The sequence below is a fragment of the Oryctolagus cuniculus genome, chromosome X (assembly GCF_964237555.1).
Source record: "Oryctolagus cuniculus chromosome X, mOryCun1.1, whole genome shotgun sequence".
NCBI classification, from domain to species: Eukaryota; Metazoa; Chordata; class Mammalia; order Lagomorpha; family Leporidae; genus Oryctolagus; species Oryctolagus cuniculus.
This window is the reverse complement of record NC_091453.1, coordinates 104331483-104350914: the sequence shown is the minus strand read 5'-3', so window position 1 is coordinate 104350914 and position 19432 is coordinate 104331483. Positions and strand designations below refer to the sequence as shown.

At 38.2% G+C, this 19432-nt stretch overlaps 1 pseudogene; it reads left to right on the top strand.

Moving 5' to 3' along the window:
- Window positions 1–7119, top strand: part of LOC103351967 (WD repeat-containing protein 46-like) — a 78059-nt pseudogene extending 70940 nt beyond the window's left edge.
- The last annotated feature ends 12313 nt before the right edge of the window (window positions 7120–19432 follow it).

The following is a 19432-nucleotide window of genomic DNA, read 5'->3' as shown; positions in this document are numbered from 1 at the left end:
TCCTGACTACTGGCTTCAGATCAGCACAGCTCCAGCCCTTGCAGGCATCTGGGGAGTAAACTAACATATGGAAGACCTCTCTCTACCTCTCTCTCTCTCTCTGCCTCTAGCTCTCTGTAACTCTGCCTTTCAAATGAATAAATAAATCTTTTTTAAAAAATTTTAAAAATTTAAAAAAATAATGATAGAATTCTTGGTTCATTTGGTTACCAATTTCTACCATTAAAAAACCTAAAAATTAGTTTTAATTCTTATTTCAATCTAGTAATCTAGTATGAAGTACAGATTAGGATTCAAAATGAAACAAACTATATCATACCATTATTATTATATCAAAGAGTACAAGTAATTTTTTAGAAAGATGTTTAGTTCTTGTAATAAAATCCTGCAAAGTAATCCAGGCACTAATGCATGATCTGTCAGACTTTTTAACATGAAAATGTCCTTTTTGTTTTTGTTCCCTCCACAAATCAAGATACTGTACCCCCAGTCATATCTAATTGCTTTAATAAAAATGTCCCCATTGTTGAGAAAGACTTTATGTTGAGGTACTTTCACGCATGGTGTTCACATATAAAGTGGTAAGCTTCAACTAATGTAAGCCTATCTATTTTTGTCTCTGATAAGTGTTACCTGAAGTTCATTTATGTGTTTAGGAACAAGGTGACAAAATTGTGGTATACTCTTTATAAATCTTACATACAGTATGGCAGCTCATGAGTCATTCTTATAAGTGGTGTAGACTTTATTGTCTTACATGACTTATGCTTATAGCCATTCATAAATCACACAGAGCCACCACAGGAATTTTAGTGTTTAGCCATAATAAAAGAATGACTTTCACAGATTTCACAGATTGTCTCTATCAAGCCTAAATGAGGTGGAAGAAGGAACAGGTTTCCTTCAACACAAATAATTGGCTTCAGCTTGATGCCATTTAATCGTGAGTATTTCCATAGGATAAATTAAAAAGAAAATTTTGTTTTATATTTACTCCAAGTCTGGGAGATTTGGTCTCTGAAGAACTTTGAAAAAGTTCCCCTAGGGTTTGGTGTTATAAGCTTTAGTTTAGAGAAAGTAAATAACCATCACTTATGAGATTCCATGAGGATTTAGTATAGTGTTAGTTCAGTTCCAGCAAGGGTTTTTCAATTCATTTGTCCAGTAAAATTTTAAATAAATATGGGTATACTTTGCATAAAACATAAACAAAGTTAAAATTTCAAAATAACAAATGGAGAAAATATTAGAAACACATTCATTATTTGATTTATTCACATTTAAAAATCATTTAACAGAAAAACTGAATTTTATAATATGCATATTTCTACAAATGTAATAATGTAAAAGATAACCTCACATTTATGAAAAGAATATTATTATGCAGTTCACAGAAACACAAGCAGAAATAAAGCAACACAGAGGTCTTCACAATTAAAGAATTGAATATTAAAAGATATTTTACCTATGAGATTAACAAATATGTGAAAGTATGAACATATGCCAAAAAGAGTCCAAATATGCAAAAATTTGTAAAGATATTTTGTAATATCTACCCACATTTTAAACTCATACTATTGGGGCCAGCACTGTGGCATAGCGGATGAAGCTGCCACTTGCAGTGCCAGCATCCCATATGGGTGCCGGTTCAGGTCCCAGATGCTCCACTTCCAATCCAGCTCTCTGCTATGGCCTGGGAAAGCAATAGAAGATAGCCCCAGTCCTTGGGACCCTGCACCCACGTGGGAGACCCAGAAGAAGCTCCTGGCTTCAGATCGGAGCAGCTCAGGCCTTTGCAGCCAACTGGGGAATAAGCCAGTGAATGGAAGACTTTCTTTCTCTCTCTCTCTCTCTCTCTCTCTCTCTCTCTGCTTCTCCTTCTCTCTGTGTGTAACTCTGATTTTCAAGTAAATAAATATAAATCTTAAAAAAACTCATACTATTTGATTCAGCTAATTCCACTCTAAGAATCTTTTTGACCAATGTCACTTTTAAGAGGTCGAAAGGAAAGATATTTACTTTCATTACAGCTTGTTTATAGCAATTAGAAATGAAATAAACTACAATGTCCGTTAGTAAGTAAATGAGAGGAATTCAAATTATTATGGTACATATACATTATGGTTACTGTAATATTGAAATAAATTGTATCTCTATTCGCTTGTTAAAAGTAAATTAGATCTACAAGTACTGATAGGAAACATCATGAAAACATGTTAAGTGAAAAAGCCAATATGCATAGGTATTGGATTAATATTACCTTATTTGTTTCAAATGATACAAATACATACAAATATAGATACCCTATATTAAGATTTAAAAGTGAGGTTTGAAGGGCCAGCACTGTGGCATAGCAGGGGAAGCCACCGCCTGTGATACTGACATCTCATATGGAAGCTGGTAGAGTCCTGGCAGCTCCATTTCTGATCTGGTTCCCTACTAATGTATCTGGGAAAGCTGCAGAAGATGACTCAAGTACTTGGGCCCATGCATCCACTTGGAAGACCCAGAAGAAGCTCCTGGATTCGGATTTGCCCAGCTTCTGGCCTTTGTAGCCATTTTGGGAGTGAACCAGCAGATGGAAGATCTCTCTCTCTCTCTCTCTCTTCCTGTGTAATTCTACCATTCAAATAAATAAATAAATAAATCTTTTTTTAAAAAATTAGATTTGAGAGAGAGAGTGTGATATTTTTACTTTTTAGTTTGAAGCTATCATATTTTGTGAAATGTTTGCTTTGTTCATATTAAGTATTGACATTTTGGGAACTTGGAATGATTAAAGGGAGAAGTGGAAAACAGTGAAGTAACATTTTGTGAGCATTTATATCTCAGTATTTCACAATTTTCTGTACGTGTGTCTCTACTCTCTACTTTACAATTTTTCAACAGTACTTTGAGGTAAATATCAATTTACTCACTTCATAAATTAGTAAAGTAAGCTCAGAGATTTTATTTTTTCACAGATATTGCACAGTTAATGTTTATGAGAGTAAACATTGAACAAGAGTAATAACAACAATGACAATAACAAACACTAACTTATGGCACCAAGTTAGTTCAAATATATGTGTTTGTAATTCATATAATGATCAAACTTCCATTTATAATTGGTGAAACTGGCTACAAAGAGGTTGCACAATTTATAAAAGTAACAGGGCTTCAATCTGAGCATAGTTCAGTCTACTTCCAGACATTGATCATTTCCCTTGCTTTGTATCATTTCTAATATCCATATGCCTGAAAGGAGACACAGGAAACCAGGAAATGGATTAGAAGACCTTGAAATAGTTCATGTAAGAGGTTATTAGAAAAATAACAGAAAATTGGATAGAAGGTTTAGGAGGTTAAAATTGATAAGATATGGTGAGCATTATGAACCGAACATTTTAGTCCAAGTAGCAGGAAAAAACAAGCATGACCATGAAATCTCTAGGTGATGAGTGATTGTGATTGCCAAAATATAAGTTATAAAGAAGAATAGTTTGTAAAATGACCAAGTAATTTTTGTATATATCCACTTTCTGATATATGTGCTGCAGCCAGGTAGGAAGACACTTAAGCAATGCAATGCTTGGATTTAATGCTTCTTTCTATTATTGTTACCACCCAGATCATCTCAAAATATATTTAATTCCTCTTAATTCTCTAATTTCTCTATATCAACAAGCACTAGAATAAAAAGTAAATAAAATCACCATTTCTCTTTTATCTATTTTCCATTTCTATTTGTATCACATTCCTTAGTTATGGAGATCCATATTTCTTGCCTGTAATATTTCAATATCATCTGAATTCAAATATTATAACAAATTTCTCTTCCCTTTATCAATTAAACTCTTTCTAGAATAAATTTCCTAAAGGAACTTTAAATTCTTTCTAGAAGAACGTTAAACTCTTTCTAGAATAAAGTTCCTAAAGGACAGTATATGTCTTGAGAAAACAAACAAACAAAAAAGAATAGTAAAAAAACACTAAATGCCTCTAATACCCACAAAATAAATTCAAACTCAAAGCTTATCATAACCCGAAACCAAATTTTCTTTCCAATTTTCTTTTATATTATTTTATCTCAAAATCATCCAACTCAGATTCCTGCTTAATCTTTTGAAAATTCACTCCAAACTTTTATACCTTTTTGTTTTGAATAATGCATTCATTCATTTCTTTAGTCAGCAACCATTTTAAAGCAACTATTATGATGGCAGAGACAGAAAATCATACAGATATTCAAGCCATAAAGCAAGCAAAGCTTTACAGAAGTTAGTTTTTGAGAAATAAGTCTCTAAGAGATATGAAAATTGATCTGTTTGATTTACTCAATAGGAGATTGCTACAAGATACCATGGAGAATCATGTTAGGAGAGGGCACAAGGTCATGAGTATGATTTTACACATGTTGAGATAAAATTGCTTTTGATATATAAAAGAGGAAATCCAAATTGGAATTTGGATCTAGAAATTTAGTTCTCCATGCTGAAATATAAATTTGTAGCTCATGTGAATGTAGTTTGTAAAGAAATCCATGGACATATTTATAAATGAGATTCACTAATGAAAAACATACAGATTCATTAAGGAGACCCTACAAAGGAAATGGAACTCCAGATTTTAATAAAAGAGGATAAGTTAGATAAGCCTAGAAAAGACTCGGGTTTGTAGCAGTTGAAGTAGGAGAGAAACAGGGTACATGATTTTTAATGAAACTGAGAAAATAAATAAAATTTCAATGATTCCAGGAGAGAGACTTACAGTACTCAATGCTGAAGGTTAAGTAAAATAAGTACAAACATTTTCAATAGAATTTAGGCACTTCAAAAACAATGATGATTTGACTGAGAACTGTTTTTAGTAGGATAATGAGACAGATGCCAAAATGAGTGGCATGATTAAATGGAGTCACCAAGAATGGGCACAAGATATTTGGCTAAAAGAAAAGAGAGACAGCATCATAATTTAATAGGAGTACAGGTTGAAGGTTTTAAGGGATGCTTACAATTTGAAATGCATAACTATATTTGGAGTGAGATGTTAAATAATGGATAGGAAAGAGAGAATAACTGCAATATAAGGTTTTTGTACTATGTTTGGCAATAATTCTAGCAAATGCACAATGAAATTTAGTTATATAATGATTATTATTGTTCAAGAACCAGTAAACCAAAATCATTGTTTAAAACACTATATCTTTCAATAAAACTTTCAAACAGACTATTAATGTGGGATGATTGTAAAGTAGTATCTTTAAGTGGGATCTTTCCTCACCTTAGACTTTATTTCATTGGATTCCTTTCAAAGTATTAAAGCTTTAAAAGTTTAATACTTATATCAACTTTTATAAATAACCGTGTATGTGGAATTTTTTTAGAAAGATGAATGCAATATGAAATAAAACATTTGATATCTCAATTTCAAGCAACATTTTAATACACTTTGTTCTAATACACACTTGAAACTTGTTTCAGGCCAGCCTTGTAACACAGAGGCTTAAACCGCTGCCTTCACTCCTGACATCCCATATGAGCTCTGGTTCGAGTCCTGGCTGCTCCATTTCTCATCCAGATTACTGTTAATTCACCTGAGAAAGCAGCAGATGATGACACATGTGCATGGACCTTTATATAGCATGTGGGAGACCCAGATGAATTCCAGTCTTCTAACTTCTGCCTGGTCCAGCTCCCACTATTGTGGCAATCTGGGGAGTAAACCAGTGGGAGGAAGATTCTCTCTCTCTCTCTCTCTCTCTCTCTCTCTCGTCTCTCATTCTCTCTATAACTCTACCTTTCAAATAAGCAAACCGTTTTAAAAGAATTTGATTACCATTATTTATTTACATATCCGTCATTTCCAAAGACAAATATTACTGCCCATAGAAATACAATGCACACCAAAGCACTAGAAATTATTCTATTCTAAGGAAATTTAAAAAGTAAACTGGGAGACGCCTGGCTTTAGGAGGGCATCTGGGTCATGTGGCTGCCCTTGAGTGTATGATAAAAAGCTCACGAGTGCGATCAATGTCATGGACATACAGTTTCTTCATTCTGAGGTTCTGTTTGCTGTTGCTCAGAACCACTGGCTTCACATCTATGACAACCAGGGCGTTGAGCTCCATTGCTGTGTCCAAGTAATGCAGCTTGAGTTCCCGCCCTTCCACTTCCTCCTGGCCACAGCTTCAGAGATGGGGTTTCTGACCTACCTGGATGTGTTGGTGGGGAAGACTGTGGCTGCTTTGAATGCTCAGGCTGGATGGCTTGGTGTCATGACTCAGGACACATTCAATACCATCATCCGTCTCAGATATAGTAATAGTTCCACGTCTTTATAGAGTTAAGCCACAAAGGAGCTACTGTTGAAGATTCTCTGTCACTGTGGTGGTATCCAGGCCATGGCAATAGTTTCTACAGGCATATACTTTGCCACTTCCAGTCTATGCTACCAGCTGGAGATCACTGACTTGTGAGGGACATTCCACCTCTGAGTGATCTAACCCTGCACCCAGGGAGCCGGGCACCTGACCCACTGCCAGCATAGACCGCTGGTTGGTTGCAGGAATGGGCAACATTGTCTATACATATTTGGTCAGGGCCTGCAGCGCCATCCTGCTTTCCATAGGGCAGCCTTACTTCACCCACCAGCTCTCAGGACATATCTATGGCCTTCAGTTCTGTCCCTTTGGGAGTTAGGGCGTCACTAGCATGCCGCTCCCTAGAGCTGCTGAGCCCAACTTTGATGGTCTGGAGAGTAACCCGTATAGGAGCTGGAAGCAGCACTGGGAGGTGGGGTAAAGGCCTTGCTGGAGAATGCACCTGTAGAGCTCATTTATCAGGATCCATGACCCCTAGCAGAGGTTGATATCATCTATTTGAAGCAGGAAAAGGAGCAGTGGAGACAGGCTGAGCTATGACCAAAAGACCAAGGCTCTCTTCCAGTCAAAGGCAAAGCAGAAGGGCCACACTCCACAGCAACCTTGGTAAAGAGGAAGCAGAAAGTCATATACAAGAAGCATAGGGACAAGGTTCAGCAGAAACTTCAGTAGCAGCAGAAGCAGAAAGAGCAGAAGCAAGAGAAAGCCAAGCCAATTGGGCCCGGCTGTCTGCCCTGGACAGATTTGTGCACTGACCCAGGCTCCAGTATGGTTGGGAACCACAATCTCTCACCAAGATCACTTGAAGGGAAATGACTGTTCTTTGCAATGAAGAAGGGACAATGTATGCCCTTCTTCTACTGACTCCTGGGGTGGTTATTATTAAAAAGGAAAGTAATTTGGGGACTGAGGGAGAAAAGGAACTAGAGGTAGGTATTGTTGTGCAGTGGGTTAAGCCACCTCTTATGATGTTGGCATCCCATATCAGAGTGCTTGTTCAAATCCTCGCTACTCCACTTTCCAATCCAGCTCCCTGCAAATGCCCCTGGGAAGGCAGCAGAGGAAGGATCCAGGTGCTAGAGCCCTTGTCACCTAAGTGAAAACAGGATGGAGGTCTTGGATCCTAGCTTCAGCCTCTCTCTCTAAAACCTGCTTGTTGTGGGCATTTGGGAGTGAACCAGTGATTGGAAGATAGATTATCTCTCTCTCTACCCCCCCCATTCCTTGTGCATATATATTTTTCTGATAATGTGCCTGTAAAAGCAACAGATGATGGTCCAAGTACTTGGGTCATTGTCACCCATGTTGGAAACCTAGATAGAGTTCCAGGCTCCTGGCTTTGTCCTGGCACAGCCCCAGTTGTTGCGGGCATTTGGGGAGTGAATCATGGATGGAAGATTCTCTCTCTCTCTCTCTCTCCTTCTCTCTCTCCCTCTGTCCTTCCTTCTCTCTCTGTAACTCTTCTTTTCAAGTAAATAAATAAAATCTTTTAAAAATTGTTTTAATTTGTGCAGTGTATTAGAGTAGATTGCTTCAGGTCTGCCTTCCTCCTTACAGTTTGTTCACCATAACCTATGAGGCATCTGCCTTCTGATGGCACAATTTTCAATGATGGTAAGTGGAAGTGACCTCAGAGAAGAAAGAATAGTGCAATAAGCATATTTTTCGTTCATAATCAAAGTATATTTAAATAAAAGTTGCCAGAGAAGGTTTAGGGTAAATTGTACAGGACAGAAAAGTAAATTGACTAAAGGCAAATATTTGTTTTTGCCAGGGGCCAACACTACTCTTGGAAATAATATGATTTGGCAATATTATGTTTTCTCCATTGTCTTTATATTACATGCATTTTTTTGACAGCCAGAGTGGACAGTGAGAGAGAGAGACAGAGAGAAAGGTCTTCCTTTGCCGTTGGTTCACCCTCCAATGGCCACTGCAGCCAGCGCGCTGCGGCTGGCGCACCGCGCTGATCTGATGGCAGGAGCCAGGTACTTATCCTGGTCTCCCATGGGGTGCAGGGCCCAAGTACTTGGGCCATCCTCCGCTGCACTCCCTGGTGACAGCAGAGAACTGGCCTGGAAGAGGGGCAACCAGGACAGAATCTGGCGCTCCAACCGGGACTAGAACCCGGGGTGCTGGTGCCGCAGGTGGAGGATTAGCCAAGTGAGCCATGGCACTGGCCGTTGAACTCTTTACTTAGTATAGAGTTGATTTTCTGTGTGTAAAGTTAATCAAAAATGAATCTTAGTGGAGAATGAGACTGGGAATGGGAGGGGGAGAAGAAAGCGTTGGGAGAGTGGTTCAGAGGGTGGATATGGTGGAAAGAATCACTATATTTCTAAAGTTGTACTTATAAAATGCATGAAGTCTGTATTCCTTAAATATTTCTTTGGGGGGAAAATAAAATAAATAAATAAATGTAAATGTTACTTCCTAATTTTTTCCACAAATAACTACACAATCTGCTGAATTTCTCATTATTTTAAACTCTATTCAGTTTGTGTCTACAACCTGTGCACTTAAGTAAAATCTACACAGTCACTTTTACTTAATCATCTTAAATAATACACTGCTTAAAAATGTGATGGTGAGGGGGCCAGAGCTGTGGTGTACTAGGTTAATCCTCTGCCTGTGGTGCGGGCATCCCATATGGGCACCGGGTTCTAGTCCCAGTTGCTCCTCTTCTAGTCCAGCTCTCTACTGTGGTCCGGGAAAGCAATGGAGCATGGCCCAAGTACTTGTGCTCCTGCACCTGAATGGGAGACCAGGAGGAAGCACCTGGCTCTTGGCTTCAGACCAGCATAGCTCCAGCAGTTGCAGCAATTTGGGGGGTGAACCATCAGATGGAAGAACTTTCTCTCTATCTCTCTGTCTTTCACTGTCTGTAACTCTATCTGTCAAATAAATAAATAAGAAAAATGTGATGGTGAATTGACTTAATGTTTTACTTTGGAATCTTGAACACTGCTATTCTTTTGAATTAATCTAGAATTTCATGAACTTACTCAGTTGAAATTTAGCCAAAACTTAGTTGTGAAAAAGGAACTACAATAGTCGATGTTCTCCATAGATACAAAACGAATAAGAGTGAGTGAGTGAGAGAGAGAGAGAGAGAGACAGACAGACAGACAGACAATAAAGTATTCACTCATATAATAATGAAGGCTAAGAAGTCTCAAGATATACAGTTGACAAATTAGAGACCCAGATGAGCCAATACTACAGTTGCAGTCCAACTCAAAGACATGTTATCTAGGACAATACATGGTATAAGATTAGTCTGAAAGAGGGCAGGCTCAAAATCCAAGAAAAATCAACAGCTCGCTTCAAGTCAAAAATAAGAGAAGACTGATTATTCTGGTTTAGTTGTCAGACAGGAGTTCTCCTTTGCTCTCAGAAGTGTGAGACTTTTTGTTTTATTCAGACTTTCAGCAGATTAGATGAAATCCATTACATTAGGGAGAGATTACTTGACCCAACCTGCCAATTGAAATACTAATCTCATGCAAATATCTTCATAGATATATCCATAACAATTATTGACACAATATCTGCACACCTTGTGGCCCAATCAATTTGACACATAAAATAGACCATCACAGCAACTCCCAAAAAGGATCACTGGGATATTAAAAATGGTGATTTTATTATTTTATATTTTTCTGCACAGCATGGTCCAATTTCAAATCTTTGTTAAAGGACTATTTGTTATTCTAATATATCACTGTGAATTAGTGGTTCTATGGAAGCTAAGACTGTCCACAGAAAATAGTGTAATTATTCTATTGTGACAAAATAGTTTTGGTTAGGAAGATAATTGGTTAAAGAGAGCCATTGCATAATTATATAATTTTAATATCTAGTAAATAAAGAAAATTATTTGTTTGAATTTTATTGAATAAAAAATAGGAGCAATTTAAGATCAGGTAATAGTGGTTGTGATTAACACTAGAAATGATTATAATACACATAGCAGCTGCCGTCAAGAATTTTTTGCAGCAGAAATTTTATAAACAGTTGATCACTTTGAACTACAGTATTTAGAGGAAGAAAAAAGATGAGGTTCTTGTTGAAGTAGGGACAATAAAAGAAAATACATTCAGGCATTCTCAGCAGTTTTAACCAACTATATAGATGTCAGATATTGGTGTTACTGTTGGTAGGGCTTGTTGTTCAAAATTACTGCTATATCAAATGATCTTTATGAGTTGTGTTTAAACACATCCTATCTGAGATTTGTTAGTTTTGCGAACTGAGATCACAGAATGGCTGTAACACTATCACTTAGAGAAAGAAAACAGCTCAATCCCACTTTGAATCCTAGTTAAAGTCAACCAAATGTCCTTGCAGGTGGACACAAGTCACAGCTGATTGATGAAGGCACATTCTAGTGGTAAATTCCCCTTGAAGAAAAACAACTCTGGACTCCTCTGATCTGGTTAAGGAGTCTTAACATCATCTTTCTGAGGTAGATAGCAAAACAGAAAAAAAAAAGTCCTCATTATAATGCTAAACCTATATCCTCCCAACTGAAAATGAAACACGTGTAACATACATGGCATTATTGAGCAAACGTGCCCACCCCATTTTCAATATGCATAACCATTCCCAGAACTTCACCCAGACTTAATGAACATGTATGATTCTCCTAAAAGCAAGCTCATGAAAACTCAGTAATCTTCCTTTACCTGGTTTTTGGTTTTGAGATGACCTTGCCCCTGGCTTGGTTAACATCGAATTCTCTTCTGCTCATTGTTCAAATCATTGTCTGTGTTTTATATTGGCCTACATAGCAGATACAAATATTCAGCTTTCTGTCCTTTTATAGCTACACTTTGTTTCAGAGGCCCCAAAATATATCTGGGGAGCCACTGAGGAATGAAAGTCCATTCACGACCGACCTCAACTGAATATTTTTAAACTGGTCTAAACCACAGTACCACAGTATCCTGGAACCTTGCTTCCTCTGCTTATCAGCAACAATCAGCAGACTTTTGAACATATAAATTTTCCATTTGCATCCAAAACTGTACATTTGCAACCACCAAATATGATCTATGCCTACTTCTCACAATTGCTACTTTTGCCTTTTAGAATTCTGCCCTTCTTTTATTTATTTATTTATTTATTTGACAGGCAGAGTGGACAGTGAGAGAGAGAGACAGAGAGAAAGGTCTTCCTTTTTACCGTTGGTTCACCCTCCAATGGCTGCAGCGTGCTGCAGCCAGCGCATCGCACTGATCGGAAGCCAGGAGCCAGGTGCTTCTCCTGATCTTCCTTGCGGGTTCAGGACCCAAGCACTTGGGTCTTCCTCCACTGCACTCCCGGGCCACAGCAGAGAGCTGGACAGGAAGAGGAGCAACCGGGACAGAATCCGGCGCCCCAACCGGGACTAGAACCCTGTGTGCCAGCGCCGCAGGTGGAGGATTAGCCTATTGAGCCGCGGTGCCAGCCAGAATTCTGCCTTTCTCCCCTTCCTTCAGAACACAGTCCAGTTGCTACTAGACCCTCTGTCTCCCGGTATTCAGATTCCCTAAAGGCTGTGAATAAATGCCTTTTATTCAATTCTGATTTTACCCTCACTTCAGATTGTTGACAAGTTTATTCTATAAGCTAAAGTACTGTGATTCAGTAGAAAAAATTGGGGCTTTGGAAACAGACAAATCTGGTCTTGTGTCTCATCTGTATCGCTTGATGATTATTCAGTCTTTTAAAAATATTTATTTATTTATTTATTCAAAAGGCAAAGTGAGAGTGAGGAAGAGACACAGAGAGAGACATTTTCTGTCCACTGGTTCACTCACCAAATGGCCTCAAAGGCCAGGGTTGGACCTGATTAATGCCAGAAGCCAGGCCTTCCATCCTGGTCTCCCACTAGGCTGGCAGGGGCCCAAATGATTGGGTCATCATTGCCACCTCCCCAGACTCATTAGCAGGAAGCTGGATTGGAAACAAGGCAGCAAGGAGTCAAACCAGAAGTCAGATATAGAATGCAGCCATTGCAAGCAGTGGCTTAACCCACTGTATCACAATGTCGGCCTGAGTTATTTAGTCTTAAGCAAGTTGCTTGTTTTTGTATGTTTAAATATACTTATCAAAATAATCAGGGCACCACATGCATTCACTCTCTAATTCCCTTCCACATGTCCTTAACACAAACAAAAATGAAAAAATAATCAAATAAGTATAAAATATAAGACATAGACAAATGGCTTTTATTGCTTTTCCATTGCCATTTGCTTCTGTATGTTTGAAAAAGTCAACAATATTTGTAAATGAAATATGAGAGAGGACTTTTGAATGTCAACATCACCCTTGTATCTAGCATTTTATGTATTTTTCTATAGTGTGTGACTCACAGGGCTCAGTTTATATTTTTGAGTGAGAGAAACAATGACAACATTTCCTGGTCAGGTTTTCTTCTTTCCAGGTTTGCTTTGGAGTTTCTACTTGTCACCTGTCCTCCAATTCTGAATCTTCAGTTTAAAAGTGACATTTGAAATAGATAAGAGAAGATTTACTATTAGTATAACTTTCAAAGTGCAACTTTATTTTTTTAAAATTAATTTATTTCATTTTTAAGGTGCACAAACTTCATGTATGTCATATATGCAGATTTAGGAGCATAGGATACTTCTCACTCTACCCTCCCTCCTTCCCAAACTGCCACCCTTATTCTTCCTTCCCTTCTTATTCTTTCTTTTTAGTTTTTACAATGATGTACTTACAGTTTATTTTATACTCTTTAGACTAACCCTACACTAAAGAATTCAACAAATAGTAAGCAGAAAAAAACACTGTTCCTCAACAGTAGAGACAGGGGCTGTAAATACTCATAAAATCTCAAAGTGTCAAATTCACTACTATACATTACATTTTTGATACTCTATTAGTTATCACAAATCAGGGAAAATATGTAGTATTTGTCTTTTGGGTACTAACTTATTTCACAAAGTGTAACGGCTTCCACTTGCAACCATTTTGTTGCAAAAGATAGGATTGTGAGGCCAGCATTGTGGCATAGTGGGTTAAGCCACCGCTTGCAACACCAGCATCCCATATGTGCACCGAGTTCAAGGCCTAGTCATTCCATTTCTTATCCAGCCCCCTGTTAATGCACCTGGAAAAGCAGAATAGAATGGCCCAAGTGCTTGGGCTCCTGCCACTCATATGGAGGACCTGATGAAGTTCCATACTCCTGGCTTCAACCTGGCCCAGCCCTGGAGGTTGTGGCCATTTAGGGAGTGAACCAGTGGATGGAACATTCCCTTCTCTTCTCTTCTTCCCTTCCCTCCCCTTCCCTCCCCTTCCCTTCTTTTTCCTTCCTTTCCCTTCCCTCTCTTTTCTTCCTCTGTAAATTTACTTTTCAAATAAACAGATATTAAAACTAAACAATAAAAATAAACATTTTATATGGTTGATAGAAAAGTTTAACCATGTATGATGGAATGCCCACAAGCAAGTGTGTGAGGCTGGGTCTGAAACTTCAAGGCTTTGTTTGATATGTGTATCAATTTTGTTGTTGCCAATAAAAGTAAATATAAAAATTCCAATAAAAATAATAGCTGCTTTATACTATATTACCAGTGTGTATAATAAACAGCAAATATCTTGAAAATGTACACTCTATTAAATCACAAACTAAAATCTAAATAGGCTTATTAGAACCCAGGAATATGAAGGAATTTGCATTTCATGTTCAGGGTATGGTAGAAATATGACTTGTGTATTTAAGGCATTTTAATATAATAACTTAAATAATATTATTTAATATATTGTTGTCATCCTATCTCTGGTTTGTGAAATAAACCTAGTGCTTATAATCTAAAGGTGTAAACGTAAATATTGAAAACTGGGTTAACTGGCGTGCCATATGTGCGCTGGTTCGAGACCCGCCTGCTCCACTTCCTATTCAGCTTTTTGGGAAAGCAGTGGAAGGTGGCACAAGTCCTTGGGCCCCTGCATCCCATGGGAGACCTAGAAGAAGCTCCTGGCTCCTGGCTTCAGATCTGTGCAGCTCAGGCCATTGCGGCCAATTGGGGAGTGAACCATCAGATGGAAGACCTCTCTCTCTCTCACTCTCTGCCTCTCCTTCTCTGCCTCTTCTCTCTCTGTGTAACTCTGACTTTCAAATAAATAAATAAATAAATCTTACAAAAAATATTGAAAACTGTTACTCTTTCCTCAGGGTTAATTTGAAAACAATTAATTGCTAAATGTCAGAAAGTACTAATATATAATTTGAGAGTTCTTTATTAAGACCATTATGGGATATTTCATTTATTCTTAAAATTAAGAGAAACTTCTTTAATAATTCATTCTTTTTTTTTTCATCTAGCTGTTCAGGTTGTCCATTTTGAATAGTCAGTCTACCATGAGTACATGTCATATATTGGTAATAAAACTCAAGGGCTGGGGCAGGTGCCGTGGCTCACCTGGTTAATCCTCTGCCTGCAGAGCCGGCATCCCATATGGGTGCCGGGTTCTAGTCCTGGTTGCTCCTCTTCCAGTCCAGCTCTTTCCTGTGGCCCAGGAGTGCAGTGGAGGATGGCACAAGTGCTTGGGCCCCTGCACCCGCATGGCAGACCAGGAGGAAGCACCTGGCTCCTGGCTTCAGATCGGCATAGTTCCAGCTGTAGTGGCCATTTGGGGGATGAACCAATGGAAAGACGACCTTTCTTTCTGTCTCTCTTGCACTGTCTAACTCTATCTGTCAAATAAGTTAAAAAAAAATTAAAACAAAAACTCAAGGGCTATTTTCTCCTCAGTTCCAGATTTATGAATGTGAAGCTATATACAGCTTTATTTTAATGAAAGCTCATTAATTTCCAATGTTTGAGGTATCCTTCCAAAGAAGGAAAGTAGTGTTAAACAGGGTCACTGTTGGATCTTTTTTAAAAGATTCATTTACTTATTTTGAAAGTCAGAGTTAGAGAGAGAGAGAGAGAGAGAGAGAGAGAGAGAAAGAGAGACAGATCTTCCATTTGATGGTTCACTACCTAGATGGCCTCAATGGCCAGTGCTGGGCCATGCTGAAGCCAGGAGCCAGGAGCTTCTTCGAGGTCTCCTATGTTGGTGTCAAGGGCTCAAGCACCTGAGCCATCTTATGCTGCTTTTCCCAGGCCATCATCAGGAAGCTGGATTGAAAGTTGAGCATCCAGGACAGGAAACAGTGCCCACATGGGATGTGGCAGCTCCACCACCACTCCACAATGTTGGTCTGGCTGTTGGATCTTTTTAAAGGTATTGTTCTTAGCAGTGATATCCCTTTCACAATACAAAACTAAAGAAGGTACTTTAAATTTTACTGAAGCAATTATTTATTGTAATCTACATTAACATAAGGGCAAAATTAAAAACCAAACGATCTGCGCTTTTTTCTCTATGAACTAACTTTTAAGGGGACACAGGAAGGAAGGCCATTTTAGTTTAACATAATGCTTATTATTACTTAAGCAAGAATGATAGAGAAAGAAACTGAAGGGAATAATATTTGAGTTAGTGAAATACAAAAATACTTACAAATTAAGTGTACTGTATCTTCATAGAGGTTCCCAGAAAATACCTTATAATTTTTCTTGTTTTTTTTTTTTAACAAAAATATGTCAATCATTTGTCAGTACAGCATGCAGCTCTCTGTAGGATACAATTTAGGGGAATTTTAGATGTATAAATCAACTCTATAGAACAATTAGCCAATGGCAATAAAATAACACCATAGGCAATTAGTGCACATTAATACACAACTGATGCACACAAGCTAATCCAGATAATTTCATTATCTCTGGAAACACTAACATTGAACTAGTTACCATTCTGCTTAACAACTTATTAATTTTAAATATTCTATCAGGCGAATATATATATATCAGAAATATGTCTTCAAACTCGGAATTTTGAATCAGATGTCATTTAGTTTAACTAGATAGAACTTCCTCATCTGAAAAATACATTCAAATTAAGCTGGAAATAATTTTAGTGGGAAAACATGAAAGGTTTCTTTAGTTTCAAGAACACATTTCAAGTTTATAAAAGCATAAGTTTTCTTTTTTAAATCATTACACATATATATGTGAATGTGAGTATGTGCTTATGTAAATTATTTTTGATTAGTTAGGCCAGTGATTATAATTTAAGAAAATATGACTTTCTTGCATACATCAAATTGCATTATTGTGTTATATTTGGGATGAATGGGATTTGGAATACTTTTTAAATTGATAAGGGCAGGATCTCTATTCAAACTCTCCAACTTCTGCTGGCTTATACTTGATTTACTTTAATATGGGTTATGAGAAAAGAAAAACTACTGGGACTCCATTTAGAGCTGCCTGGCAACAGGCAGGTAGAAAGGACTTCGAATTACTATTTTTCATTACTAGAGAGCCCCTTAGGACTACATCAGAAAGAATTCTGTCTACCCAAGATAAGAGTCTCCTAGCAGTTTAATGTGCCAATCAGTTGTGCTCAGCAGCCCATAATCATCATATTGCAGCTATTGAATAGTTCCAGACCATATGTTTCAAAGGATGGAGAATGTGATATGTGACACACTTGAAAAGAATGGTGATGAAGAGCATTAATATGCCGATGATGGAAAGGGGGAAATTGAAGAGACTGAATTGTGTGGGATCAACAATGAGTTGGGAAAGAAACAAAATTATATAAGCAGCAAGCACCTCACATAGCCTGTAATTATATGTGTGCTCTAGCCATATTTCCCATTCAACCCCAAATTGCATAGCTCCCCTTCTTTTCATCATTAAATAGCGACCTCTGGAATAGTAAAACACATAAATACGTTTAAGAGAGACAGATGACAAAAGCTAGTTACACTCCCTTACATCTGGTTCAGTATATTCTATATCCTGAGGAGTCACTTTAAAAATAAATGTAGAACAGGATTAACCAGAGAAAGATTAGCATCTGTGATTACCATTAGTTTTAAAAAATAAAAGAAGATCTTGAATATGATACCTTTAAAATAAGGAAGTGAAGGAGAAAATGTACTTTATTATTTTTCACTATGAGAGCATTCATAAGATAAATAATCAACACAGACTCATTTTCAGTGACTAAACAGAGTGCATGATATTTGTTGTCAACATGGAAGCAGTTTATAAAACAGAGGTATTAATTCTAGGGTAGGAGTAAGACGTTTAAAGGTCTTTTTTTGAAGTTGCTGCCTTTTATTAAATTAAAATATTGACTTTGTTTTCAAATTTAATACATTTTTACTTAATTTTTTTTCTCTTGACTTACAGGAAAAGTGACTACATTAATTTGTTTTTCAAAAACTTTTTTTTGAGTTTCAAAACTTTGTGAGGCAGTGTTTATTATTAAGACAGTTGTATAGAGGAAGCAACGGAAGTTATCAGCAAGAAGTTGGGACCAGCAAGAGGTTCAAGTTCCCTCACCACGATGCAGCTAGCCAGTGATTCTTGCCACACCACAGAGTATTATCTGGTGGCACTTTCCAATGGCTTTAAATAACCATGAAAGATGTCTTCCTCAAGAATCTTTATCTTGGCCTGCGCCGCGGCTCAATAGGCTAATCCTCCACCTGCGGCGCCAGCACCCCGGGTTCTAGTCCCAGTCAGGGTGCCGGATTCTGTCCCGTTGCTCTTCTTCCAGTCCAGCTCTCTGCGGTGGCCTGGGAGTGCAGTGGAGGATGGCCCACGTGCTTGGGCCCTGCACCCGCATGGGAGACCAGGAGAAGCACCTGGCTCCTGGCTTTGGATCAGTGTGGTGCTCTGGCCACAGTGGCCATTGGAGGGTGAACGAACGGTAAAGGAAGACCTTTCTCTCTGTCTCTCTCTCTCTCTGACTGTCCACTCTGCCTATCAAAAAAAAAAAGAGAGAGAGAGAAAAGAGAGAGAGAATATCTTCACTTTGCTACTCTCTGTCCAAAGAACAAACATAAACTATTAGATCCTGCATTTGTTTTCTAGACATGTAACAAATCACTCACAAACTTAATGGCTGAAAGGAATGGACATGTACTACTTAACATCATCAGGAATCCTTGAGAACTCGTGTGAGTGGTTCTGCCTCAGGGCTTCAAGCAAGGTTGCAGAGGAGAAGTGGGCAATGAAAGCTGTCCTGTAAAGGCTTGCCTGGAACTTCTGAATCTGTTTCCAGATCTCACTGCACTCCCTGCACACAAGGAGTGATTTTCTGGCTGAAGAGAAGCCTAGGTTCCTCACTACATAGACTTCCTGGCAGACAATGGCAGCTGACATCCCCCAGAGTGAAATAAGAGAGGGAACAAGGAGAACAAGCTATGGGCTATTCATTGGCAGCAACACAGGAAATACAGTCCACCCTCAAAACAAAACAAAATAATACAAAAAGGAGAAGAGGATTAGCCTCCATCTATTACCTCGCACAAGGCAGCAGGGCCCAAACTAAAAGTAGCTTGAGACAGGGCCTTTCTTGATGATGATGGTGGTGATGGTGATGATGATGATGATGATGATGATGATGATGAGCTAGTTCCTAGCACCCTTTGTGCCAGGCACTGATTTTAGAACTTCATGTGTATTCATTTCATTTCAGCCTCCCAACAACTTTATCAACCTTATTTTACAGATGACAATACAAAGGCACAGAGAGGTAAAGTCTTTTGACCAAGATCATACACAACCAATCGGGGTAGAACTGCAATTCAGACCAGGTAATTCAGCTCCCGAGACCTGCTCTCAGCCGCTGTGTGATCCCCTGATTGTGGCAATAAGGAAAGATTTTTCAGAACCTCATTCACTTAGAACCAGTTGGCCTTGGGGGAAAGATAAACAACAAATCCTTACAGACCAAGTCGAGAACACAGGGAAGGGAGATTAAACATTCAGGGGGAAAAGAGATTTACAAAATTCTTATCTAGAGCCGAAACATAGCAAGAACAAGGGTCCAAGCTTCGGATGGCAGCTGGAGAAATGATTGCAAACCATGGCCCCAAGTCCAAGGCTCATACTAGAGGAATGAACACTTATCAGATGCTTTTGCTTGAAGATGGTTAGATTATATGGTAATAAATACATTAATGTGTTTTCAGAAATCTGTTTAAAG